This window comes from Bufo gargarizans, chromosome 6, assembly GCF_014858855.1.
Source record: "Bufo gargarizans isolate SCDJY-AF-19 chromosome 6, ASM1485885v1, whole genome shotgun sequence".
Taxonomy (NCBI): Eukaryota; Metazoa; Chordata; class Amphibia; order Anura; family Bufonidae; genus Bufo; species Bufo gargarizans.
Window position 1 is genome coordinate 275936872 of NC_058085.1, and position 27793 is coordinate 275964664.

Genomic DNA, 27793 nt, shown 5'->3' on the forward strand with positions numbered 1-27793 from the left:
TTCCTTAATTTTTTTTATATTAAGTTCACAAAAATCCCTAATAAGTGATTATTTTTCATCACATACATTTTATTGCCTGTCTGTTGTCTATGCAGTAAGGAATAAAGTGTCACGACCATGGTCATGGTCGTGACTCTTGTAACCGTATGCAGTTGCCTGCGGTCTTGGTTGTGTTGTCAATCACAGGTGAGGGCTGAAGTATGTTGCCTCACCTGTGGTTGCCGCTGGCAACATTTTTATGTGGCAGCTTGCTGTTTGTGTATGCAGTTGCACCTGGCTACCTGTCTTTGTAGGTGTGCCTTTTATGTGTTTGGTGTGCACGAGGTTTAGGTGTGTGCACTGTGACACTTCCCTTCACTGGTGGCTGCCCGTGGCAACGTGTTCTATATTGTACATGTGGTGGCAGTGTCTCGGCCTTTTGGCTGACTCCCAGGACATGGTTGCCACGCATGTCGTTGCCGGTGTGTTTGTGTGTGTATTCCCCTTTAAGTGGTTTCACTTCCCTGGTTGGTGTTGGAAGGGTTAATTCCCTTTCCTGTGTGTGTCTGTGTGGGTGTGGCCACTTTGGGCTATAAAGCCTCTTTGGAGACCTGAAGCTGAGGGGTTCTTCAGCCATGCTTTTCTGGAGACATCCTCCTGGTAATTCACCATCTGCCAGTGGGGGCCAACCTTGTGGTCATAAGTTATGTCACACATGATCTTATGAAGGTGTGTTTTTGGTATGTTTGTTTATTGCAGCTTATGGTCCTGTGTTCCTGTGTGTTGTGTGGTGTGTGCTGTGTCCATGTGTGTTCTTTGGACAGAAGCACGTCTGCATGAGTTACAGGCTTTCTGTCTGTGGCAGGTAGGTGCTATACTTGTTGCATTAACCTGCCATTGCCATAAGTTGCTTATGTTTCCCCTTTATTGTAGCTTGGCCTGAGAGACTCCTGTTCCTCCGTGCCTAGGAGGAACAGGTCGTCTTACCCTGCTCCTAGTTGAGGGCAACCCTGAGGGCTAGTAGGGACTTCAAGGTTCCGGAGTATGAGACTCCTGCCATCAGGGTCGGCTCATACAGCTAAGAGTCAGGGTCAGAGTTAGGGATATGATAGGAGGTGACCCGCTCCCTGATCTCTGTCCTGGCCTTGCAGCGACTCCATCTTCTGGCATCACACGGCTGAGGGTTTTCCCCATCCTCAGCCGCGACATAAAGCCTGAATATTATGTTCGCAATCTGGTGAGTTCCGCATCTTCATTTTCTTATTATTCGCACATTTTATTGCATATGCTTTACATAAAAGTAAAATAATAACGATACTTATTAGGTATCCACATGAACAAAAATATTTTGGACAATTCATTTAGGGCTCATGCACACAAACATATTCTCTTTCCATGTCCATTCTGGGTTTTTTTGCGGACCGTATGCAGAAACATTAATTTCAATGGGCCCGCAAAAAAAACAGAAGTTACTCCATGTGCATTCCGTTTCTGTATATCTGTTCTGCAAAAAAAATAAAACTTGTCCTATTATTGTCTGCATTGCTGACAAGGATAGTACTGTTTTATTAGGGGCCAGCTGTTCAGTCCCACAAAATACAGAATGCACACGGACGTCATATGTATTTTTTGCGGATCCGTTTTTTGCGGACCGCAAAATACATACGGTCATCTCTATGAGCCCTTAACAGGTTATTGGAAATATGTACAGTATAGACAATAAAGTAAAAAAAGCTATGTCAGAAATCACTTATTCTATATTTGCACCCCAAAAAAAGTATATAAATTATACTCAAATACCACCCAAATCAAATTTCTCTTGCATAAAACTAGGACTTATACAGTTATGTCAATACAAAAACAAAAAAACATTAAAAGGGGTCCCCTGGGAATGATTTCAAATAGCTGTCAGCAACCTGACCTAGAGTGTGAGTAGGACTGGTTGCCTCCACTTGCAGAGCAGCAGAGCTGCCTAGGGGTCGGAGCCTCGCCTCTCTACACTGCTCTACAAGAGCCTGACAGGAAAACTCACCAATATGTAGCATATGCTAGTGCCAGAGTGTAATGTGAAGTGAGGCCCCGCTCTTTCATCCCCCTAGGCAGCTCTGCAAGTGGTGGTAACCAGTCCTGCCCGCACGCTGTGGCTCCTCAGATCTGTCCATAGAACAGAAATTATTCCAAACAGAGGTATAGCCATAAGGGGGTTGACAGCTCTGCTGACGGAGTTGACGGAGCCCAAAGTCCCTCCACAATATAAGTAGACAACAGTATTATAAATGGACCAGCTGACATGACTGCTGCTTTCCACCATTTTGGGGGGATGCAGATGAGAGTTTATGTCCTTCTGGAGACATCTATGAAGTCTCACTTGTTTCTCATAAGGTTGGCCAAGGAAGGCTGAGCCCAGTGGCGTACCTACCATATAGGCAGACCATGCAGCTGCTATGAGGCCCCGCCCCCCTAATTACTTTCAATACTGGCCCCCGTCTAGCTTTAGCCAGGAATTCTTAGTGTAGAAAGCTAAAGGACCTTTAATGATATCATCACAGGTCCAGTAAGGGAACTGCACAGAGTATAGTGTAATTCCCAGGTTAGAACAGTGCATCTACCAGGACCTGTTGTGATGACATCATCACAGGTCCTTCAACCCCTAACAGCAAGGATTAGAAGTAAGGTCTTTATTTGCCCCCCCCCCATGCACTGTTTGTACTCGTTCCTCACAGTTCCAAAATGCAGTAGCAAGCATATTTCATGGAACAAATGGAGAGGCCCGGAATGGGTATTGGGATGTGCTATGAATGGGGCATGGGGGCCCAATTTAGATTCTTGTTATGGGGCCCAGTGATTTCTATGTACGCCGCTTCTTTCTCCCATACAAAATCCTATGATTTGAAGTATTGGTTGACCCTTACAGCTAGGAAAAACTTTGGTCCAAATTTACTAATCCTGTCTATTTACTAATCCAGTGTCTCTGGTTAGATTATAGAATACAGTGTCTCTAGTTATAAATTTGGTCTAACGCTATATACAGCTATTGGTTGGCTTACTTTGCTACAGAATTTTACACCTGAATTGTGGCACAATTTTGGAGCATTTTAGACCATGCCCTTTTCCACTAAGCCCCTCTACTTGCCTGGCAAGTCAGGGAAACGTGAAAAATTTCTAGTTGCGGCAATCTGTGCCACTTTTTAGAAAGATTTGAGGCGCAGTTACATTTACATTAGGAAATCTGTGCCTTTAAGTGTTAAAAATATTAAGAAAATTATGTTGTTGACTAACCAATTCTATATATTGACAGAAGTCAGGGCAAAGGCGCTCCTCGACGCGCGTTTCGCGTGTTGTTCGCTTCCTCAGGAGGAGTTGACTGTCCCAGTCACATAGGTATGTAGCCCCATCTCTCAGTGCATATGGTATATTCACTTGTCTTACTTGGATCCAGGCCGCTTTGCCGTTTAGCAGTGTTGGGGCTCAGATACGTATCATACATATCTCTTGTTCATTTAGGCATCTAAATCATTTTTTTTATATATGTATTGTCATTTACTTGTTTAATTATTGAGATATTGTCCTTACATTTTACATGACTGGGCTGATAATGGGGTGATGTAGGACTGTGGCTGTCCCTGTTTAATTACGCATATTATTAAACATTATGTACATTTTATAGATACCTTAATAAAACTGATTTTCAATTCTCAACATTGGTGTGTTTCTCACTCCTTTCTTGTTGTGTTATTCAATTCTATATATTGGTCTGGTTCCACAGGGACTAATCCTCTGAGAGCCATGGCTGTAGAAGCCAGATGAAGCATTTTCCAGATATCACACAGAATTTTCTAATTGCTTTCTCTTAAATTCTCTTGCTTTGATGGCACTGCAAGTTTCTTTGTTTTAGAATTTGCAGCTGAGACTTTTAATTAATCCAACTCTATGGAAATGACTATACAGGATCTTGGCAAGCAGAATAGGCAACAATGATGAAAGTGAGTTTCTAAAACAAGAAAATCCTTAAAAGAGAAAATATGAATAGATGGCAGCCAACTACACCATGGTAATTCACTATAAAAATATTAGTTCCAGTTGAAGAATGATAGAAATTTTACAAATATATTTTTACCCACTAATAGAGATGGAGAAGTAAAGGTTCTGGAAATAAAAATAAAAAGTTCACAGTTTTGTGCAGAAAAAATCATTAATATTTAAAGAGCCAGTAACTTGAGGAACAATTTAGGACAAGGACACAAGACCAAGCGCTCAATTATATCAATAAACCTGGAGATGGAGGAGAGAGTATAATACTTCAGTATGATTGTGCATGAGGCTCATCCTGTGAAGGTATGGTGACACTGTGGATTTTGAAGGTTGTTCACTTTGAATGCCGCGGACCTGCTTGCAGCTTAGCTCCATCGAATGGGACTAAACCGCTAGCAGACTCCGGCTGTGGCTTTAAGCAGCGGCTGTCTGGACACCATGCCAAGAAAAGAAACGTGGAATGGTCGCAGCTTTAAACCACCAGCCCGCAAACTGCAGCTCTGCATTGTGTGTGAACAGTCTCTCAGAGGAGATGGAGTCCCACCCATTCAATACCATTATAGAAAGGAAATTTAAGTAGTGATGGAGACCGAAAACATGCAGGTCACCCTTCAATTATGGCTGCACTGACTGTCTGTCGATGACGATGCTGGGAAGCAAGGAAGCCATGTTTTACAGACTGTACTGGACAAGAGGAATATATGTGAATCCTAACATATGTTTATTTGTGTGCACTGTGGGGGTTATTTATGAACAGATATACGCCACCTTTGTGACGTATATCTGGCCAGATTCTGTTGCATGCCATATTGCGGCAGAATCTGTGACTTTTTCCCCGCTCATGCCAGGTCTAAAAAAAGGGTTGTGTCATGGGTGGTGAAGGGGTCTGGCCGGCAAGCCCATCTCATTCATCATTTTCTGTGTCTGTTTTAGGTGTAGAAAATGGTCTAAATGTAAGACAGCTAGGAGGGTCCAACAGCTGGCATGAGGACATGGAGCAAGGAACTCTGGGAAGGTGGGATCACCCATAATGCCATGCATGCAGCCAATCAGCAGTCAGCCAGCCCTGTGATGTCACAGCCCTATAAATAGCCTCAGCCATTTTGGATTCTGCCATTTACCAGTGTGCTTAGTGCAGGGAGAGACCTCAGCAGGCGCTAGGGACAGTGCTAGAGAAAAACTTAATTTTGCCATTACAACCTGGGTAATAGTAACAGTTGATAACTGGCTGGGCAGGAGTGCTCCCAGAGGAAACTTTGCATGTGGACACTGCTCTATGTGCGCACATGTATACAAGCAGAAGTATCTGCAGCTGGGACATGTAGGACATGTAGTTAAACAATTTATACACTGTAAGACCCAATATGTTGTGTATGCAATTTTGTGCCCATGCGGGAGATTTTACATTGGAAAGACACACAGGAGCCTATATGTACTTTTCAGGGAACACAAAAAATCTATTATCACCAGAAATTGAGCAACTAGATTAATTGAGCATATACATAATGAACATGCAGGAAACTGTGAAATTTTGAAATGTGCAGGTATAGAAGTGGTTCACACCCCCATGAGAGGGGGGGACAGAAAACGCATTCTCCTGCAGAGAGAAGCTGCATGGATAATCAAAACACAAGCCATGGGCCCTCTAGGGTTAAATGACAAGAATGACTTAGCAGTTTTCATTTGATTGGTTTTAGCACACATATGTTTTTTATACCATTTAATTGTAACCAGTGACGTGCATGAGATGGGGGTATTTCTAGCCCCCTCCTCCTTCACGTCACAGGAGGCTTGACAAAGCGCAACACAGCGCGAAACAGCTGTAGCCTGTCCATTCACCTGTGTCCTGTCTGCGTCCACGATGTGCATTTGAAAAATAAAACTGCAAACAGCAACTTTGTGACCAGTGGTGAGTGCCTCGGTGCTTTTTTCTTCTGCTATCATCATAACTACTATACCACTGACAGAGCACCACCGTGAAGGTTCGGGATCCAAGTGTTTTATGTGCTCCAGTGACTGCATGGGTGCATGTAGCAGTGCCGGTTGCGTTATTTTCTCTCACTCCCTGTAATAGGAACAATCCTTTCACACCTTGCTACACTGACTGGGGATCCAAATTGCCATTATACAGCGCTGTAATTCCAGCAAACCAACTTATTAGGGTGTCAGTGCTGTTTGATACTGCCATTAACAGGGTTTATTTCAAGGAAATCTTTCTACATCCTATTTGCCCTTGTGCGGTGCAGTTATATGTTCTAAAGCATTTTTTGGCTTGTATTAGTGGGAAAAAAGGGCTTATTAGCCGTTGTGTGGTGAGGTGAGAAAATTACAGTCCTTTTTGTCATGTATTAGTGGCAAAAGAAAAATATATTTGCCGTTCAGCGGTGCAGTTATATGCTGTAGAGCCCTTTTTGCCGTGTATTAGTGGCGCCCAAAAAAATATATTTGCCGTTCAGTGGTGCAGTTATATGTTGTAAAGCCCTTTTTGCTGTGTATTAGTGGCACCAAAAAATATATATTTGCCATTCAGAGGTGAATTGTGATTTTTATATTTATTTTATACGTCTTATTAGCTGGTCTGCAGTGAACCGACATTGTTACACAGCCATTGTTGGGTTGTATTAATGGGAAAAATAAGTACGTGTTATGCGCGTTCTGCAGTGAATTTACATTGTCATTCAGTGGTGAAATTTTTTTGTTATACAGCCTATTTTGGGAAAATTAATGGCTAATTGTGGACTTTGTTCTTTATGAACCACATTCCGTCTATTAGCCATTCAGTGGTGAAATTTGTTTGTGATACAGCCTTTTGGGGAAAATTGGTCGGTAGCTGTAACTATGGTCATGGACAATATATGTCCTTTACAACCCACTGGGTAAATGTGGTTCCTGCCCAGCCACACCAGCAACTTGGCCAGGTGATGCCGCTTCTGCCTCCATGTTCTCACGCAGTTAGTCCTGCGACAATGTCCACCTCTACCTTCTTATCCTTCACGTGTCCTCAGCCTCTACTGCAGGGACAACTGAATACTGATGGAGTACTGACCAAATGCTGACCAAGTGAAGGCAGATGCTCCACAGACAGGATCTGTTTTTTGGGGGTTATTGTTCTGACGGATCAGAGAAAGGGCAAAATAATCAGTGACATCAACAAACTTACTGCTGACACCCTCTCCACTCTGTCGGGGGGGCTCTACTTGTATAAGTGTTTAATAGAACATGTTCTGTAGACATCCATGTGGAATCAGCTGACTACGGTGATCCAGAGGATAGATCATCAGTTTAAACAAACTGCAGAACCCCTTTAAGCATACCAGTGCTAAAAATAAAATCTGGACCGAAATCTGTTTGGCAACATTGTTTCTGGCTCCTCAGATGGAATCCACATCATACATTGTTGTGTTTCGATACCTATACTATTATTGTGTCTTTAAATGAAACATAAATCAAGCAAATGGTTACATTACTTCTCAGATAAAAACCACATCATACACTGTTTCGCTTCGATGCCCATATTATTACTATATATTTGAATGCTATACATATATCAGGTAAATAATTACATCACATATAACAAACTCAATAGAAAAATAAAAATATCAAAAAATTAAAATAATAAATTTAGTGTTATCGTAATTTTATCAAAACAAGAGATGGGAGCAATTAAGGAGTTACAACAAAATCTGGAAACCACGATACACCCCGCAGACAAGGGAGGAGCGATCCTGATTATAGATACCAATAAATATGAGGACGAATGTAGAAGCCAATTGTCTGATGTGAATTCATATATTCAACTGGAGAAGGACCCAGTGGAACCCTATTAATATGAACTAGTCTTAATGTGTGAAAAAGCAAGGAATAAAGGTGTACTCAATAAATCTGAGTTTAATTTTATTTTAGGAACTCCAAAAAGACTACTGGTGTTTTACTGCATCCCCAAGGTTCACAAGGATCCTCTTAAACCCCCAGGTAGGCATAGGATCTTTGACATCTAACTTATCCCAATATTTGGATAGGTTTTTACAACCCTATGTTGGGGACACTCCATTACATCTAAAAGATACTACAGTGGTAGTTAACTTATTGGAAAACCTGGCATGTCAGCCCCATTGGATTCTTGCAACATTAGGTATTAGTTCATTGTATACATGTGTAACATCCCAGAGTTATGTTACTATACTCTTTTACCCCGCTACAACCTGCTAAGTGTATTTGTACTGTCATCTTGTGTAATTTAATATCACATCCTCAATAATGTGCATTTTCCAAGCCTGTTATATATATTTGCTGTAATGTCTCAGGTCTACCAGCAGGTGGCGGCATCATTGGTAGGATTAGTTTTAATGTTATGGCCATTCAGAATGGAACGCTCCAGTTCTAGTCTGCCCCCCTGCTTAAGGAAAGTGGAGTTCCCCACACCCTGCAGCAAGGGAAGAGAAAAACCAGTTAGATCCAGTGTGTTCCAGCTCACCCTGCAAGGGGAAGGCTGTGCTGGTAGGAGCTCCCAGAAATAGGGATCCCAACCCAGGATCTTGTCTCGGTTGAGACCAGAGAGCATTCCCAGTCTAAGCCCTTCAGCCTCAACTGGTGACAAGCAAGCAGCCACCTCCAGAACTCCAGGACAAACCATTCCCTGTGAGCATAACTGTGAGTACCATCCAGAGACCAGGAGAAGGAAAATTCCTCCTCAGCTAGTCAGTCCCATACACGGTCCCATGCAGAAGATAGACAGAGCAGAAGACAGATTCCTACCATATTCTCCAGGGACATGATAGTTGCAGAAGAGATATTGATCCCTGCCATACATTGCCAATACCTTAAAGACTATTGCTGTAACTCATGTGGATTAATGCTGCCTCCAGTAAAGACAAGTTGAATTATATTCCAAGTCTGGATCTCATTAATTGCTACCAAGTTCCTCCATTACTCCTGCTAAAAACACTCATTTATTGCAAGTGAGCCAGGATCCAGGAGTCCAGCCGTAACAAGGTAGGAGACATCGTTGACACTATACTTACTATCACACAGAGACATTACACCACTCTGGCATTCCTCACCTGGTACGTGAGTCGCAACACCTTAAAGGGCCCTGAGACTGTACCCTGCGCACGCTGCAATTGGCGTCACGAACAAAAACTATAGACTTATATACCCATATCTGGACCCACTGCATAATTTTGGCGTCCGTGTAACTGTACCACGGTCCTGCTCATTGCACATGTATCAATCACGACCAAGAAATAAATGTAATATCCAAGAACTTGACACAGGAAGGGAGATTGAGAGTGGAACAGATACAGTTTCTATTGGAGGGTATTAGTTTTGTCCTTTCCCATAATTGTTTTTATTTTGAGTCAAGATTTTATTTACAGACGACGGAGACTGCCATGGGCACCAGGTTCGCCCCCAGAGGTGGTTGCTCCCAGACTGTGGACAGACCTGGTTCTCTGCTAAAGATATATAGATTACATTTTAGTTATTTGGTAGGGATCTCATCAAGCATTGATACACTATATAGAGGAGATCAATAGTAATCAGTACAATCTAAAGTTCACCCCCAATATAAGTTCACCGGTGGTTGAATTTTTGGATTTGAGAATAGAGAAGAAAGAGGGAACATTTATTTGTAGCACATTTCAGAAAAAAACTGTTTTATTTTAAGTAAAAGTTGTCATCTCCCAAGATGGCTACTTAAAGGGAACCTGTCACCGGGATTTTGTGCATAGAGCTGAGGACATGGGCTGCTAGATGGCCACTAGCACATCCGCAATACCCAGTCCCCATAGCTCTGTGTGCTTTTATTGTGTAAAAAAAACAATTTGATACATATGCAAATGAACCTTAGATGAGTCATGTCCCTGAGATGAGTCCAGCGTGAAGAAGCCCAGCACCGCCCTCACATCTCCTCCTTGCTCCCTGACGTCAGCTAGAGCGCCGTCATCTCGCAATGCGCGACCTGGGTATTGCGGATGTGCTAGCGGCCATCTAGCAACCCATGTCCTCAGCTCTATACACAAAATCCTGGTGACAGGTTCCCTTTCATGTCCCAACAGCTCTGACGTCTAAAAAGAAATTGTATGAAACCGGACAGTTTGAAAGAGAAGTACAGGTAATAAATGCAAACGAGATGTCTTTTGGATCGCTACAGCTAGGTAATTTGGATCAGGTGCTCTTGGTCTTTGTGACCCACCCAGTCACAAATAAGGGAATCAAGTAATAAAAGTAAGACCAGGCACTCAAATATGTAGTCAAAATAAAGAAATATTTAATTAAACTTCTAAAATAGCATTAGTTAATGAGTATAGCAGCATAAAAGGCACATTTAAGAACGTCACATAGGTGGCAACATAAATTCATAAATGTGACAGCATAATAATCACATAGAGATAGATCGCATAAGTGGCAACATAAATATGGCAATATAAAATTATAAAAATCACATAGAAATAGATCTCATCAGTGGCAGCGTTCGGTGCTCATCAAAGTGCAAAAGTGTGATTACTAGCAGCAATGATAATTCATGTCCAAATGTGGACAACCGCGATCTATGTGTTAATCCTCTTGTATGTCCGGATAATATTCTTTACTAATCAGATGTTCAAATAATCGTATTCATAAGCAATCGCAATTCTGTATAATGTAACTACTGACTTTCAGCAGCGCGTGAGTGAACGTCACTGGTTCTTGGAAAAGACAGAGGAGGTCAAAAGGCACAATGCGGTAACATACCAAGGTGGCGTCCCACCTGTTGTTTCAACTTTGTTGGTATTACCTCAATCCAGTCGGTGTTCTCTTGTCTTTGTGTGGACGTGGAGGTTCACAGTGGACCGGATATCAGCTTACTGCATGCTTAGTTGGAGCTTCGTATCACCAGCTGATTGTGATACGAAGCTCCAACTAAGCACGCAGTCAGCTGATATCCGGTCCACTGTGAACCTCCAAGTCCACACAAAGACAAGAGAACACCGACTGGATTGAGTGGGTCAGTTCACACAGAGTGTCGATGCCAAGCTGTTTAACAGCACACAGACACACTCTATGCGTCTTTCCCCTCACCCCCTATCATCTATTCAGATGATTCATATTGTCTTTGATTTTTATTTTATTTTTTTATTTTTTTACTTTTTGATATTTTTTTTTCTAATGAGTTTGTTATATGTGATGTAATTATTTACCTGATATATGTATAGCATTCAAAGATATAATAATATAGGCATCGAAGCGTAACAGTGTATGATGTGGTTTTCATCTAAAAGTAATGTAACCATTTGCTTGATATACAGTCAGGTCCATAAATATTGGGACATCAACACAATTCTAACATTTTTGGCTCTATACACCACCACAATGGATTTAAAATGAAACTACTGTAGACTGTCAGCTTTAATTTGAGGGTATTTACATCCAAATCATGTGAACGGTGTAGGAATTAAAACAGTTTGCATATGTGCCTCCCACTTGTTAAGGGACCAAAAGTAATGGGACTATTGGCTTCTCAGTTGTTCCATGGCCAGGTGTGTGTTATTCCCTCATTATCCCAATTACAATGAGCAGATAAAAGGTCCAGAGTTCATTTCAAGTCTGCTATCTGCATTTGGAATCTGTTGCTATCAACTCTCAAGATGAGATACAAAGAGCTGTCACTATCAGTGAAGCAAGCCATCATTAGGCTGAAAAATCTTAACAAACCCATCAGAGAGATAGCAAAAACATTAGGCGTGGCCAAAACAACTGTTTGGAACATTCTTAAAAAGAAGGAACGCACCAGTGAGCTCAGCAACACCAAAAGACCCAGAAGATCACGGAAAACAACTGTGGTGGATGACCATAATAATATTTCCCTGGTGAAGAAAACACCCTTCACAACACTCTCCAGGAGGTAGGTGTATGTGTGTCAAAATCAACAATCAAGAGAAGACTTCACCAGAGTGAATACAGAGGGTTCACCACAAGATGTAAACCATTGGTTAGCCTCAAATACAGGAAGGCCAGATTAGAGTTTGCCAAACGACATCTAAAAAAGCCTTCACAGTTCTGGAACAACATCCTATGGACAGATGAGGCCAAGATCAACTTGTACCAGAGTGATGGGAAGAGAAGAGTATGGAGAAGGAAAGGATCTGCTCATGATCCTAAGCATACCACCTCATCAGTGAAGCATGGTGGTGGTAGTGTCAAGGTGTGGGCATGTATGGCTGCCAATGGAACCGTTTCTCTTGTATTTATTGATGATGTGACTGCTGACAAAAGCAGCAGGAAGAATTCTGAAGTGTTTCGGGGCAATATTATCTGCTCATATTCAGCCAAATGCTTCAGAACTCATTGGACGGCGCTTCACAGTGCAGATGGACAATGACCCAAAGCATACTGCAAAAGCAACCAAAGAGTTTTTTAAGGAAAAGAAGTGGAATGTTATGCAATGGCCAAGTCAATCACCTGACCTGAATCCGATTGAGCATGTATTTCACTTGCTGAAGACAAAACTGAAGGAAAAATGCCCCAAGAACAAGCAGAAACTGAAGACAGTTGCAGTAGAGGCCGGCAGAGCATCACCAGGGATGAAAGCCAGCATCTGGTGATCTCTATGCGTTCCAGACTTTAGGCTGTAATTGACTGCAAAGGATTTGCAACCAAGTATTAAAAAGTATAAGTTTGATTTATGACTATTATTCTGTCCCATTACTTTTGGTCTCGTAACAAGTGGGAGGCACATATGCAAACTGTAGTAATTCCTACACCGTTCACGTGATTTGGATGTAAATACCCTCAAATTAAAGCTGACAGTCTGCAGTTAAAGCACATCTTGTTTGTTTCATTTCAAATCCATTGTGGTGGTGTATAGAGCTAAAAATGTTAGAATTGTGTTGATGTCCCCATATTTATGGACCTGACTGTATATATTTCATTTGAAGACACAATAATAGTATAGGTATTGAAGCGGAACAATGTAAGATGTGGATTTTATCTGAGGAGCCAGAAACAATGTTGCCAAACACATTATGGTCCAGATTTTATTATTAGCACTGATATGCTTAAATATCAAACAAGAGGTCACTATAGCAAACAGTATTTGCTACCACTGAGAAAGGAACGTTCTGTTCCGAAACGTCTCTGTCTGGTAGGAACTGCCTGTGAAAAATTGAAGGTGTACACAATAATATTTGAAGATAATCCACACGAGTGCTTCTAAGTTGGTTCCGGCGTCCCCGCGCTACATCAACGCATGCGTGAGAAAGCTATTCAAGCTGGCATACAGCAGAACGGGCGGCCGACTGAGATATAGAAGGTAGAAAAAAATGGAGGGCCACAGCAGCGTCTCGCCAATAATCTTCTTTATTCAGGATCACACCTCACAACAAGGCATACAAAATATTTTGCGGCAACGTTTCGGCTAGAGATAGCCTTTGTCAAGCATGTTAGCAATTAAAATCACAGCCTATAAAAAGCACATGATAAACCCACCCACACCGCTAAGCAACCAATGGAGTTTCAGTATATGTGTAACACACCTGTATGAAGAATCAATGAGCACTGACATGATGAGACAAATGGGCCAGCTGCAATAAATCGCAATCCTACCTGTGTGGGGTCATCATGCACAGACCTCCTCCGTCCATCCAGCGTCCCATAGTCGGCAATGCGCATGTCCGCATACGTCATCGCATACGTCACCACACGGCGACATGCGTATGACGTGCCCAACTGGATCCCGATGCATAGTCTGCGCCGGACTACTTGCGTCATCAGGCGGCGGCCGGCGGACGTCACAAGGCCACTCCCACCTGGCGCTCCAGGCTGACGTATGCATGAGGATTCAATGGGACTGTCAATAGAGGGCGATCGCACCACCGTCAAACTTGAACAGTGTGCAGAGCGCTCACTAATGAAATCATAATTAGACATTAGAGGTGCATTGCACAGACTATTAGCGCAAGGAAAGGCCAAGGGAACATAAAAGAATATGGACACCACACAGGCACAGCAGGCATAATAAAAAAATCAAAAATCACTATGTGTTAACAACAGATAAAACTCTCATTAGGCACAAATTCTCATTGATAAATCATATACCATATCAAGGTGTTTGTGGAAAAAAACACATATTCATCATGGTGCTATAAAGCGGTGTGATTGAGGCAAATAATTAAAAAACATAGCAAAATTACTGTAACAGAAGAGAAATATATGAAAACAGCCCAGTGTCTCTTCACCACCCCACACCAACAGCCATGTTAAAAATTTGATCAAATCCATAATTAGCTGATACCAGCCACATTAAACTCTAGATTTAAACCAAATGGCTGTAAAGATTTCAATGTGTAGATCCATTTGAGCTCCTTCTTCCTTAATATTGCGTCCTTGTCACCCCCTCTCCGTAACGGGCCCACACTGTCAATAACTCTAAAGCGAAGCTGATTAACAGAATGCCCCGCCTCCACGAAATGTTTCGCAACGGGCTTATCCATGTTCATCTTGCGTATGGTACTCTTATGTTTGTTAATACGTTCTCTAACTTCCATGGTGGTCTCTCCCACATAAATAAGGCTGCAAGGGCACTGGATGGCATAAATCACATCCCGTGACCTGCAGGTGTAATAGCCCTTGATTTTATATTTTTTCCCACTATAAGGGTGGGAGAAATATTCACCTTTGAGAACGTTACCACAATTACAACAAGATAAACATGGATAAGTCCCGTTTTTGCGCGGTGCAAGGGGTGGTGAAGAGACACTGGGCTGTTTTCATATATTTCTCTTCTGTTACAGTAATTTTGCTATGTTTTTTAATTATTTGCCTCAATCACACCGCTTTATAGCATCATGATGAATATGTGTTTTTTTCCACAAACACCTTGATATGGTATATGATTTATCAATGAGAATTTGTGCCTAATGAGAGTGTTATCTGTTGTTAACACATAGTGATTTTTGATTTTTTTATTATGCCTGCTGTGCCTGTGTGGTGTCCATATTCTTTTATGTTCCCTTGGCCTTTCCTTGCGCTAATAGTCTGTGCAATGCACCTCTAATGTCTAATTATGATTTCATTAGTGAGCGCTCTGCACACTGTTCAAGTTTGACGGTGGTGCGATCGCCCTCTATTGACAGTCCCATTGAATCCTCATGCATACGTCAGCCTGGAGCGCCAGGTGGGAGTGGCCTTGTGACGTCCGCCGGCCGCCGCCTGATGACGCAAGTAGTCCGGCGCAGACTATGCATCGGGATCCAGTTGGGCACGTCATACGCATGTCGCCGTGTGGTGACGTATGCGATGACGTATGCGGACATGCGCATTGCCGACTATGGGACGCTGGATGGACGGAGGAGGTCTGTGCATGATGACCCCACACAGGTAGGATTGCGATTTATTGCAGCTGGCCCATTTGTCTCATCATGTCAGTGCTCATTGATTCTTCATACAGGTGTGTTACACATATACTGAAACTCCATTGGTTGCTTAGCGGTGTGGGTGGGTTTATCATGTGCTTTTTATAGGCTGTGATTTTAATTGCTAACATGCTTGACAAAGGCTATCTCTAGCCGAAACGTTGCCGCAAAATATTTTGTATGCCTTGTTGTGAGGTGTGATCCTGAATAAAGAAGATTATTGGCGAGACGCTGCTGTGGCCCTCCATTTTTTTCTACATGCCATTGGACCGCTTTGGATCTGCGATCCCCTGCCCAGCTGTTGCGTGTTCACCATTTTGCTGCTCTTCACAAGCCGTCTGTGTTGCTGCTCCTGAACAAACTTATCCTCTCTATAACTTGATCCGGGGAGCGTGCACCGGGGGAGTATTCCTGCTGTCTACACTTCTATGTGAATATGGATGTACCCCCAGGCCCGGGTAAGAGCATGGACACACCAAACACCATGACATATATGTATACAGAAGAAGAAATATTGAAATTAATTGGATCTGAATCCAGTGATGTCTCCTTCTTAAGCACTCCCTCCATTGATCTGCTCAAGCGCAAATGTGAACAGGAGTCAAAAAGACTGACCACGATGGAGTTACACCTGAGCACTCTGAGAGAGTATTATAGGAACCGCCGGATCCCGAGAGGTCTGCGGTCTCACTTACGACCCAACCTCTTTCCTAATGACACAGATTTCTGTATGAAATTCGAGGCGGTGAGTAATAAATACTCCTTTGAATTGATTTTGCTCAATATTGACTTTCTGTGTAAGGAGGTGGAGAAAATTAAGGGTATGATTGTCGAGCTTAATGCGCAAATCCAGGCTTTGATCAGTGTGGATGAATATACGGCACACACTGATAAAATAGCACAGCAAGCCCTACGCCACAGAAGTGAAACCGAACGTGTTAAAAGAGAAAAGTGGCACCGTGATCTGGAAGATTACCAGTCCGGAAAAGTGTACAATTGGCGTAATCAACAGCCACAAGGAAAGCCTAGGAGAAGGCGCAACAAAAGGTTTGACCACAACCATTTTGGTTTCTCCACCGTCTCTGATTCCACGGATGAACCCTCCACGTCAGCCCCTTTTTTAGGTCAACCAGGCGACGGGGATGTCGCCGGGGTGGAAGAAAACACCATCGGTCACGTAAAAGGGAAACTACCTCAGAATCAAGTGATGTCTGCGAGATCAACCAGACGCAATCCGCGGAGATAACACAATTAGTCATAAATATTTCCTCAGTGCCACTCACCCCTATACAGACACGTGTATTGAGTCGTGGACTAAGCTTTTCTCCTACTGTTGATAGAGACTGGTTTTCTCTAGAGTTGGATTTACAACGTTTCTTTAGAAACTTACGTTTAAAGTGTTTTTTTGCATCTAAGAATGTTGATGGCAATAAAATACCTGTGATTGGCAATAATAATACTGCGTTACTCACATGTAAAGAATTACAACTCAGGAAACCCAGTGTCTTTTCACCACCTCATACCAACCATGTGGTTGAATCATATATTCACATAGTGCATAAGCAGATCGAATCTTTAAGTCCCACTAGTGGTGGTAGGAATAACCTCTCGATGCCGGAACGACAGGCTATCATGGCATTGGAACGAGACACCCGCATTACCATCAAGCCTGCTGATAAGGGTGGGGCGGTGGTCGTCATGGACACTGCGATGTACGTTGGAGAGATAGACAGACAGTTGAGTGATCTTGAGGTATATAAACAACTACCCGGGGACCCCAAATGGGATATCATGCGTGACATCGGGGTGATATTGGAGGAGGCACTACAGAGTTCAATTATAGATGATGGTTTGTACCAATACCTCATGGTGCCCCACCCTATCACCCCGATGTTATACATACTCCCCAAGATTCACAAGAGATTGATTGATCCACCGGGTCGACCGATTGTTTCTGGTAGGGGCTCGGTCTTCAATCCATTGTCTGTCTTTCTGGACAAGTTATTGCAGGTCCGGGCGACCTCCGCCCCATCCTATATCAAGGATACTGGGCACTTTCTTTCCAAATTACAGGATTTACAACTGCCCGCCCAATTTCTGTTAGTTAGTTTCGATGTAGTATCTTTGTACACATCGATTGACCATACATATGGGCTGGGTGTCGTCGATGTGGCCCTGGCCGACATGGGGCTCTCCCCGGGGGTGTGCCGATTTGTCCTCCGCCTCTTGGAGGTGGTCCTGAAGAGGAGTTACTTCCTCTTCGGGGACACCTTCTATCAGCAGCAGCGGGGTGTGGCCATGGGGTCTAACGTGGCCCCCACCTACGCTAACATCTTTATGGCTGAGGTGGAGGACAAACTCGTGTATCACTCCCCTTTTTCTGGGAGAGTCCTATGTTGGTGGCGCTACATCGACGACATCTTTATGATCTGGACAGGCACTATGGATGAACTTGAAACATTTCATCTACATTTGAATGCGGGGGTCCCGGGTCTGCAATTCACTGTAACTGTTTCTTCCAGTGAGTTGCAGTTCCTTGATGTGCGTGTCTACGTGATGGAGGGTCTTTTGGCTACGGACCTCTATCGGAAGCCTACTGACCGCAATACTTTACTCATGCATGATAGCTATCACCCATATAGAATGCTTGACTCCCTCCCATGGAGTCAGCTCTTAAGGGTAAAGAGAATAGTCTCCGATGAAGAAATATGTGCACAGAGGATTGACACTATGTGCACGCGTTTCTTGGAACGAGGTTACCCGAAACCCCTACTTGTTCGAACCAAACAGAGGGCTGAGGCTGGTTGACAGGTGTACTGCACTACGGAAATCAACAAAAGCAAGCTCTGAGGCTAGGGTTCCGTTTGTGTCCATCTTCGGCCGGGACAGTGGCGACATTGCCCATATCCTTAGAAAGGAATGGCATATACTCCAAAGGGGTTTGCCAGATATAGAAGAATTCAAGTCCCCACCGATGATGGCGTACAGGCGGAACCCTAGCCTCCGTGATAGACTGGTTAAATCCGACATAGGCGGCCAGTCATCCACACAAAAACTCCTTGCACCGCGCAAAAACGGGACTTATCCATGTTTATCTTGTTGTAATTGTGGTAACGTTCTCAAAGGTGAATATTTCTCCCACCCTTATAGTGGGAAAAAATATAAAATCAAGGGCTATTACACCTGCAGGTCACGGGATGTGATTTATGCCATCCAGTGCCCTTGCAGCCTTATTTATGTGGGAGAGACCACCTATGGAAGTTAGAGAACGTATTAACAAACATAAGAGTACCATACGCAAGATGAACATGGATAAGCCCGTTGCGAAACATTTCGTGGAGGCGGGGCATTCTGTTAATCAGCTTCGCTTTAGAGTTATTGACAGTGTGGGCCCGTTACGGAGAGGGGGTGACAAGGACGCAATATTAAGGAAGAAGGAGCTCAAATGGATCTACACATTGAAATCTTTACAGCCATTTGGTTTAAATCTAGAGTTTAATGTGGCTGGTATCAGCTAATTCTAGGATTTGATCAAATTTTTAACATGGCTGTTGGTGTGGGGTGGTGAAGAGACACTGGGCTGTTTTCATATATTTCTCTTCTGTTACAGTAATTTTGCTATGTTTTTTAATTATTTGCCTCAATCACACCGCTTTATAGCACCATGATGAATATGTGGTTTTTTCCACAAACACCTTGATATGGTATATGATTTATCAATGAGAATTTGTGCCTAATGAGAGTGTTATCTGTTGTTAACACATAGTGATTTTTGATTTTTTTATTATGCCTGCTGTGCCTGTGTGGTGTCCATATTCTTTTATGTTCCCTTGGCCTTTCCTTGCGCTAATAGTCTGTGCAATGCACCTCTAATGTCTAATTATGATTTCATTAGTGAGCGCTCTGCACACTGTTCAAGTTTGACGGTGGTGCGATCGCCCTCTATTGACAGTCCCATTGAATCCTCATGCATACGTCAGCCTGGAGCGCCAGGTGGGAGTGGCCTTGTGACGTCCGCCGGCCGCCGCCTGATGACGCAAGTAGTCCGGCGCAGACTATGCATCGGGATCCAGTTGGGCACGTCATACGCATGTCGCCGTGTGGTGACGTATGCGATGACGTATGCGGACATGCGCATTGCCGACTATGGGACGCTGGATGGACGGAGGAGGTCTGTGCATGATGACCCCACACAGGTAGGATTGCGATTTATTGCAGCTGGCCCATTTGTCTCATCATGTCAGTGCTCATTGATTCTTCATACAGGTGTGTTACACATATACTGAAACTCCATTGGTTGCTTAGCGGTGTGGGTGGGTTTATCATGTGCTTTTTATAGGCTGTGATTTTAATTGCTAACATGCTTGACAAAGGCTATCTCTAGCCGAAACGTTGCCGCAAAATATTTTGTATGCCTTGTTGTGAGGTGTGATCCTGAATAAAGAAGATTATTGGCGAGACGCTGCTGTGGCCCTCCATTTTTTTCTACATGCCATTGGACCGCTTTGGATCTGCGATCCCCTGCCCAGCTGTTGCGTGTTCACCATTTTGCTGCTCTTCACAAGCCGTCTGTGTTGCTGCTCCTGAACAAACTTATCCTCTCTGAGATATAGAAGGAGGATCACAGAGCTGCAGGATTTATGAGTAATAACCGCCTGAACCACTACCAACATAAGTAAATATACCAAGTCAATATATTAAGACAATGTACAAAGAAGTCATCTTACTGGGCACAGTACATTAGACAGAGGGACATTCTAAGAACAGCCAGCACCAGAGCGAGATTCTAATAGTACTACAAGTCCCAGCTCAAGCGCGGGAGTGCAAGAACATTAAATATTCCTCAGATCTTATGTGGATACAATGTTTTAGGTAAGACTTGTCACAGAATAATATTATTTATGTTTTTCCGTCCTTATAAGTTAAAGAGTGCTCACTGCCTACTAAGATGTTTAAAAAGAGAAAATAATAAACAAAACTTTATTAAAGATAACGATTAAAATGTGGCTAATCCCTCTCTCAGTACTTAGAGATAGGCAGTTGGGATTCAAAATCGGTGGGGGTCAGTATGTGTCCATCTATCTCCCACAGAGTACTGCGGATTGAAAAAACACTGTTTATGGATATGCACAGTGATCCACAGTAATCTTCCACAGTTGAATACCAGTAAGTTAGTAGTGACCATAAGCTGTGTAAAACTTTTGTGTATACATAAACACAGTCATGTCATAAGATACCGATACTGAACCAAGTATAGTTGACAGCCTAGTTAATATCTGCTGTCATGTGCAACAAGGGTCCATATCCATAACCCAGAGGATACTGGAATTAGTGATGGACGAGCATCGGCAGGGATGTTTCGCGAACGCGCATTGGCGATCAAATTTTTGGGAAACGCCCCATTCACTTTAATGGCAGACGAACCTGAGAAACTTTCGGGTCATATTTGCAGCCACCAAATACTTACTAGAAGTGCACAAATAGTCCCACAACATGGACAGTGACATACCAGAGGGGGATCAATGGCAAAAATGTGCCCTGCTGGAGACTAGAATTTTTTTATTTTAGGCCACTGGAGTACGGGCCCCAAAAATTAGGCATTCACCTGACAGAAAAGGACTTGTGATTGTGTGGCTGGAGGTACATTAGACGGTCACTGGATGAAAATTTTACTGTAGGCCACTGGAGTAGAGACCCCAAACATTAGGCATTCAACTGACAGAAAATAACTTGTGATTATGTGGCTGTAGGTACATTAGGTGGTCACTGGATACAAATTTTTCTGTAGGGCAGTACAGGCACCAAAATTTGGCATTCACCTAACAGAAAAGGCATTTTATGCCGCTGTATATACATAAGACACAGGTGTTGAATTCCTCCGAGATCCATGCCTCATTCATTTTTAGAAATGTGAGGTAGTCCACACTGTCGTGAGCTGAGCAAGTGCGCTTATCGGTCACGATCCCCTCTGCTGCGCTGAATGTCCTTTCGGACAGGACGCTTGGCGAGGGGCAAGTCAAGAGTTCCATGGCAAATTGTGCCAGCTCTGGCCACAGGTCAAGCCTGCACACCCAGTAGTCCAGGGGTTCCTCGCTTCTCAGAGCGTCCACATCGGTTGTTAACCCAATGTAGTCAGACACCTGTCGGTCTAGGCGTTCCCTGAGACTGGATCCGGAGGGCGGCTGTCGATGGGTTGGCTGCAATAATGATCTCATATCCGAAGTGACCAACAGATCTTCAAACCGCCCTCTTCTTACAGGCGTGGTAGGATTGGTACCCGCACCTGTTTCACTGTGGGTGAAAATTCCTCTGATGGCGCACTCAACAGCAGAATGCAGCATCTCTCGCAGCAAGGCCTGGAAATGCTGCATTCTGACAGCCCTCTGCGATGCTGGTAACATGTCTGCCATTTTGTGTTTTTATTGGGGGTCTAAGTACGTTGCCACCCAGTACTGGTCCTTGCCCTTTATGCTTTTTATACGGGGGTCCCTCTTCAAACACTGGAGCATGACAGCCCCCATTTGCACTCAATTGGAAGCGGTGGAGTTCCCTGGCTCCTGCTCATCGCCCAGGAGAATGTCGTCCTCGGTCTCCTCCCCCCAGCCATGGACAACACCAGGGATCCCCGAAAAGTTTAAAGTCCCCCTCAAAGCCTGCTCTTCTTGCTCCTTCTTCTCCTCCCCTCAGCCACCATCCTCCTCTGACTCCTCTTCAGACTCCTGCTGACTTGTCTCAGATGGAGTAGTCCCCCCTGGGAATTCATTCAGCATTGCGACTTTCTCATCTTCCAGCTCCTGCTTCTTGATGGCTTGATCAATGACACGATGCAATGCACACTCCAGAAAGAAGGCGTAAGGTACGATGTCACTGAGGGCGCCCTGGCTGCGACTGACCAGTTTGGTGATCTCATCAAATGGCTGCAGGAGTCAGCATGCGTCGCACATGAGCAGCCACTTGCGCGGTGAAAAGAAACCAAGCTCCCCAGAACCTTTCATGCTGCAGAGTTCGTACAGGTAGTCGTTAATGCCACGTTGCTCCTGGAGCAGCCTATCACGCATATACAAGTTGGAGTTCCTGCGCGTCAGGCTGTCACAAATCAGACGTCTGACGGGCAGGTGGTGTCGCCACGTCAGCAAGGCAAGCCATGGCCATGTAAGATCTTCTAAAATGGCCAGAGATTTTCCTGGCATGCCGCAAGACGTCCTGGACCCCGGGGTATTTGGCAACGAATCGCTGCATGACTAAGTTCAGGACTTGTGCCATGCACGGCACGTGTGTCATTTTGCCCTGTTTCAGCGTGCTCAGCAGATTGGCACCGTGGTCGCAGACCACTTTACCAACTGCCCTTTGAGCGGGGTTAGTCACTGATCGGCCTGTGACCACAGAGCTGAAAGCAATGCAGGACCGGTGTGGCTCTTGGCTTTTAGGCACAACAGCCTGACCACAGCATGGCAGCATCTCACCTGGCACGTTGAATAGGTTCTGGGGAGCTTGGGGGGTGCAGCGGAAGAGGCGGTATCAGTGGAAAAGGAGGAGTCAGTCGAGGAGGAGATGGAGGATTGAGTAGAAGAGGCAGGCCTGCATGCAATCCCTGGCGGTAACACCAAATCCACACGGGTGCCACAGGTTACATGCTTGACGTCCGTCAGAAGGTTCACCCAGTGGGCAGTAAAAGTTATGTACCTTCTCTTCTTGTGTTTGATAGACCACATGTCTGTGGTCAGATTTATCTTGGCACCGACTGTCGGGATTCGAACCCGTGACCAGCCACATCCCAGGCAGTAGCCCTGCTTACTAGGCTACCATCCTCTCTGGACATTCCTCCCTGAAACCTATTAGTTAACCTCAGTCTTGCCAAGCCTTGCTCATCACCCTTGATTCCCCACACCTGGTACTTCCCTATATAAGTCCAGCCCCTTGCACTCTAGCTTGCTGATTATTAAACTCCTGAGCCTTGATCAAGCTTCTCCTCATCTGTTGCTCTTGCTACTGCTGGAAGTCCACTGCTGACCAGGAATTGCCTACCGACTACTCTTCTGCCTTATCCCTACCTACTGAACTGCTACCACCGTTGCCATCCGGATTGTCTGACCACGCTTACTACCTGCCTGCGGTCCTTGCCACTGGGCTCCAATCCTACCTCCAGCCAGCGGTCCTCTGACACAGGTGAGCCTGTAGGACTGTTACTCCGACACTGTGTGCCAGATATATATTCACTTGCCGTTGAACGTGGCCAAATGCCCTTTTGGGAGAAATATTTCCTTCCGGGGACCTTCCATTGCAGTGTGCCAATGGGTACAAATTTTCTAAAGGCCTCCGAGTCCACCATATGGCAGTAGTTGGTGGGCTAGCAGTTCCGACAAGCCAGCAGTCAGCCATTTGGCAAGAGGGTTATCCGGCGTCATCAACTTTTTACGCTCGAACATTTGGGCCACGGAAGCCTGCCTTCTGCCAGATGAACGCGATGATAGCACGGTAGAAGGTGGAGTGGAGGACAACTGGGAGGATAGAGAAGGAGTGGAGTGCCAGGAGTGTGACTTTGTGGGTTCTGACGGCATTGTTCCCACTGGGCTAGGTGATGGGAGGCCAGCTGCCTTCTTAAGGCGGTCGTCCCTAGGTGAGCGTTAGGCTTACCGCGACTTATGCGTTGGCAGCACAGGCTGCAGATGGCAACACTATTGTCAGCAGCTGACACGTTAAATAAAGCCAACACTGTGGAGCCATGTGCCGGTGTCCTGGGAGCACCAGATGTGACCGTGCATGGCTGATGGCTCGCTCCAGATACATTTGCAGTCTGCTTTTTGCCTCCTGTGCACTGCGAGTTTTGCCTGCTTCTCCTCCCTATCTGCTGCTCTGTCTCTCCCTTTAAACTCCCCTCCTCTTCCTCTCTTGTGGGCACCCACATGATGTCCATCAACACATCATCATCGTCACCTTCACCACCACTGACATCAGAGATCTCGGAGTAGGCAGCAACAGCTGGGACCACCTCCCTGGGCTGATCTGGGTACTGTAGTCAGACCGCTTGGTGGCTACCTCCTCTTCCTCATCCGATGCCAAGAATGGCTGGTAAGGTCTGGGAATGGATAGGAAAATAATTCCTCTGACTCGAGTGGAGGGGCTATGGTGGTGGTGGTGTCTTTGGGGGTGCACACAGCAGAGAGTGAGGAGGGTGCAGATACAGAGGATCAAGAGGGTACAGAAGCAGAAAGCTGAGTAAGCCATTCAACTAACTGGTGAACCCTTTGAAGTTATCATACGCGCTTTCTCCAACTTCCCACTTAGGCTCCGGCCTGGTGCACCTGCCCGACGCTACCATCCCTGCTGAACGGTCTGACTCTTCCTCTGCCTGTCATTTTCTAAATGACCTTTAGCCTAAGTCAGTAGAGAAGAGCAGTATTTGTGGAAAAAGGTATATCGCAGCCCTCAATCAGTATTTGGTGGAAACAGGTATATCAATCCTCTTAATCAGTATTTTGTGGAAGCAGGTGTATCACGGGCCTCAATCAATATTTGGTGGAAGCAGGTGTATCGCACCCCTCAATCTGTATTTTGTGGAAGCAGGTATATCGCACCCCTCAATCAGAATTTTGTGGAAGCAGGTATACAGAACCCCTTATTCAATATTTGATGGAAGTAGGTATGTCGCACCCCTTAATCAGTATTTTGTGGAAGCAGGTATATCAAACCCCTTAATCAGTATTTTGTGGAAGCAGGTATATTGCACCCCTCAATCAGTATTTTGAGGAAGCAGGTATATCAAACCCCTTAATCAGGATTTTGTGGAAGCAGGTGTATCGCAGGCCTCAATCAATATTTGGTGGATTCAGGTATATCAATCTCCTTAATCAGTATTTTGTGGAAGCAGGTGTATCGCAGGCCTCGATCAATATTTGGTGGAAGCAGGGATAGCAATCCCCTTAATCAGTATTTTATGGAAGCAGGTATATAGAACCCCTTAATCAATATTTGATGGAAGCAGGTATATCGCACCCCTCAATCTGTATTTTGTGGAAGCAGGTGTATTGCAGGCCTCAATCAATATTTGATGGAAGCAGATATATCAATCCCCTTAATCAGTATTTTGTGGAAGCAGGTGTATCGCAGGCCTCAACCAATTTGGTGGAAGCAGGTATATTTGAGGAAGTTGGGTGGGATATACACCCCTTCCAGGACTTTACCATACACTTTTCTGTTCACCTTACCACATATCCCCCCCCCGTCCTCTTCTCCAGACCGGAGGTCCATGTTGATGCCATGTTTCGTAAGGGTACCATTTCGGGGTATTGTGTGGCTTAGTCCAACATAACCAAGATATACTGGTGTCCCCTAGCCAACTTAACAATGGGACCCACCAAGTCCATGGCAATTATTTCCAAAGGTACCTTAATGATGGGAAGAGGCACCAAAGGACTCCGGAAATGTGAGGTCAGGGCACTTATATGGCAGGTGGGGCAGGACTCGCAGTATAATTCCACTTACTTGTACACTCCAGGCCAGAAAAATCTTTGTAGTACCCTCTTCTGTGTTTTGCTAACACCCAAATGTTCCCCAAGTACGTGGTTATGTGCGAGATCTAGTACCATACGTCTATAGGGTTTTGGACCCAGAAGCTGCTCCACAATTTCATTGTTGCATTTGTTAACTCGATGCAGCAGGTTTCCTTTCATAGCTAAATGTGGACATTTCTGGTCAGCTTCTGGTACCTGTGGTACACCATCAATCACAGTAACATTTCCGTGAGCACTCATGAGAGTGGGTTTCTTAATTGCTCTGTACCAAAGTTACTGCAAGACACATTTTCCCCAGTTGGGGAAGCTTCTTCTTCGCCAGCTAACACCTGTAATGGAAAAGTTTCATTATCAGGTACATCACATAACCCCATATTTTCACCAGATATTTTAGTTAACATGACATCTTGTGATATCCCTGCACACTCCATGGGCTCTGAGGTCAGAGGGCAATAGGCAGCAATGTGTCCCCACTTACGGCACCTCCAGTACTGGGGTGCCCCGGGTCGCCTAGGTAAGAAGACCTCTCCAGGTCCAAACTGGCTGGGAGACTCAGCCTTAGGCCCACGCCCAACCTCCAGAGCCTTAGTCCCTCTTGCACCTTTCCACATCCCCCCAACAGCCAGGACTCTCTTACCCGCAGATGACATGGGTTGGGTACTCCGGGAGGTGTTGGTGCGGTAGGGACATCACAGAGGTAATCATCAGTCGCCAGGAACCTTTCCACCAGGTTTACGAGCTGATCCGCAGTTTTGGGGTCTCCATGTCCAACCCACCGTTGCAGCTCTGCCCACTCTGCTACTAGCAGCCTTTCTCTCTCCGCCACCCTCTCAAATACGGTCAGGTAGGCCTCGATATCATCAAGTGTCAGTTTTTGCAAGGCCCGCTGCACAGCCCTCCTCACATTCAGTCTCTGGCGGACTTACCTCCACACACGGGGTTGGAGCTACAACAGTCTCTCTCAATACAGCAATCTGTTCTAGTAGCAAACGATTGGTTTCCTGCTGCTGTGCCATGGCCTGTTGTTGTTGGACACGTAGGACTTCTTCAAGTCTCTTTCTATCCTCGCCATATCTTTTCTTTTCTTCCAGACTGGCCTGCAAAAACATCTTCATCATTTCCTCCATGGTATCCGATGAACTTTGTAATGCTGCAGCAGCTTTCACCCAGGACATTTAATCACCAAGTGTCACGCCATTGCCCTCCGCAACTTGCCATTGCCCGCACCCTCCACCAATTGTAAGGGGTTACACTCTCAGGCAGGGCGGCTATGACAGATTCTCATGCAGACCACAGGGTTAAAGTCCAAACGTTGCTTTATTTATAACGCTCTGGCAATACAGGCAGACCCAGTTATAACTCACTGGGTAAGGTGAAGGTCCAGCACCACAAAACATAAACCAAACCAAAATAAACACCTGCTCGTCTGGGCTCTGGCTAATACAGTGAAGATCCTATCTCACCTATTGAACACAGGTCACAAAGAGAAACCGGCTTCTCTAGCCAGCAGGGCAGCCAGCTTCCCAGACTTTCTCCAGGCATAACTCTCCCCAGAATGACAGACTGGACTGTTCTTTATTTCCCCTTAACGATCCCAGCTGGCTTCCACTGGGGATCCCTCAGGTTAGGGGAAAACCTCCCCCAGAATGGGGTGGATTGGGGAGGTCCCTCTACCAAGCCTACTTTCTCACAGTCCAATAAAATCCAGCCCATAAACTTAACAAAACTGTGACTTTACCATACACTTTTCTGTTCACCTTACCACAATATATATACTAGACATTAAGCCCGTTACAATAATGGGCGCTAGAACAGTAGTGCATAAACATTAGTAGGAACAGTCTGTTAAATGGCAAGGGAACTTGACCACACTGACTGGTG

The 27793-nt window shown here is 44.7% G+C and overlaps 1 protein-coding gene across 1 annotated transcript in view; it reads right to left on the minus strand.

Moving 5' to 3' along the window:
• The window catches only part of JPH2 (junctophilin 2), a 100579-nt gene that overhangs the window by 18319 nt on the left and 54467 nt on the right, over positions 1-27793 (minus strand). The window lies entirely within an intron of this gene.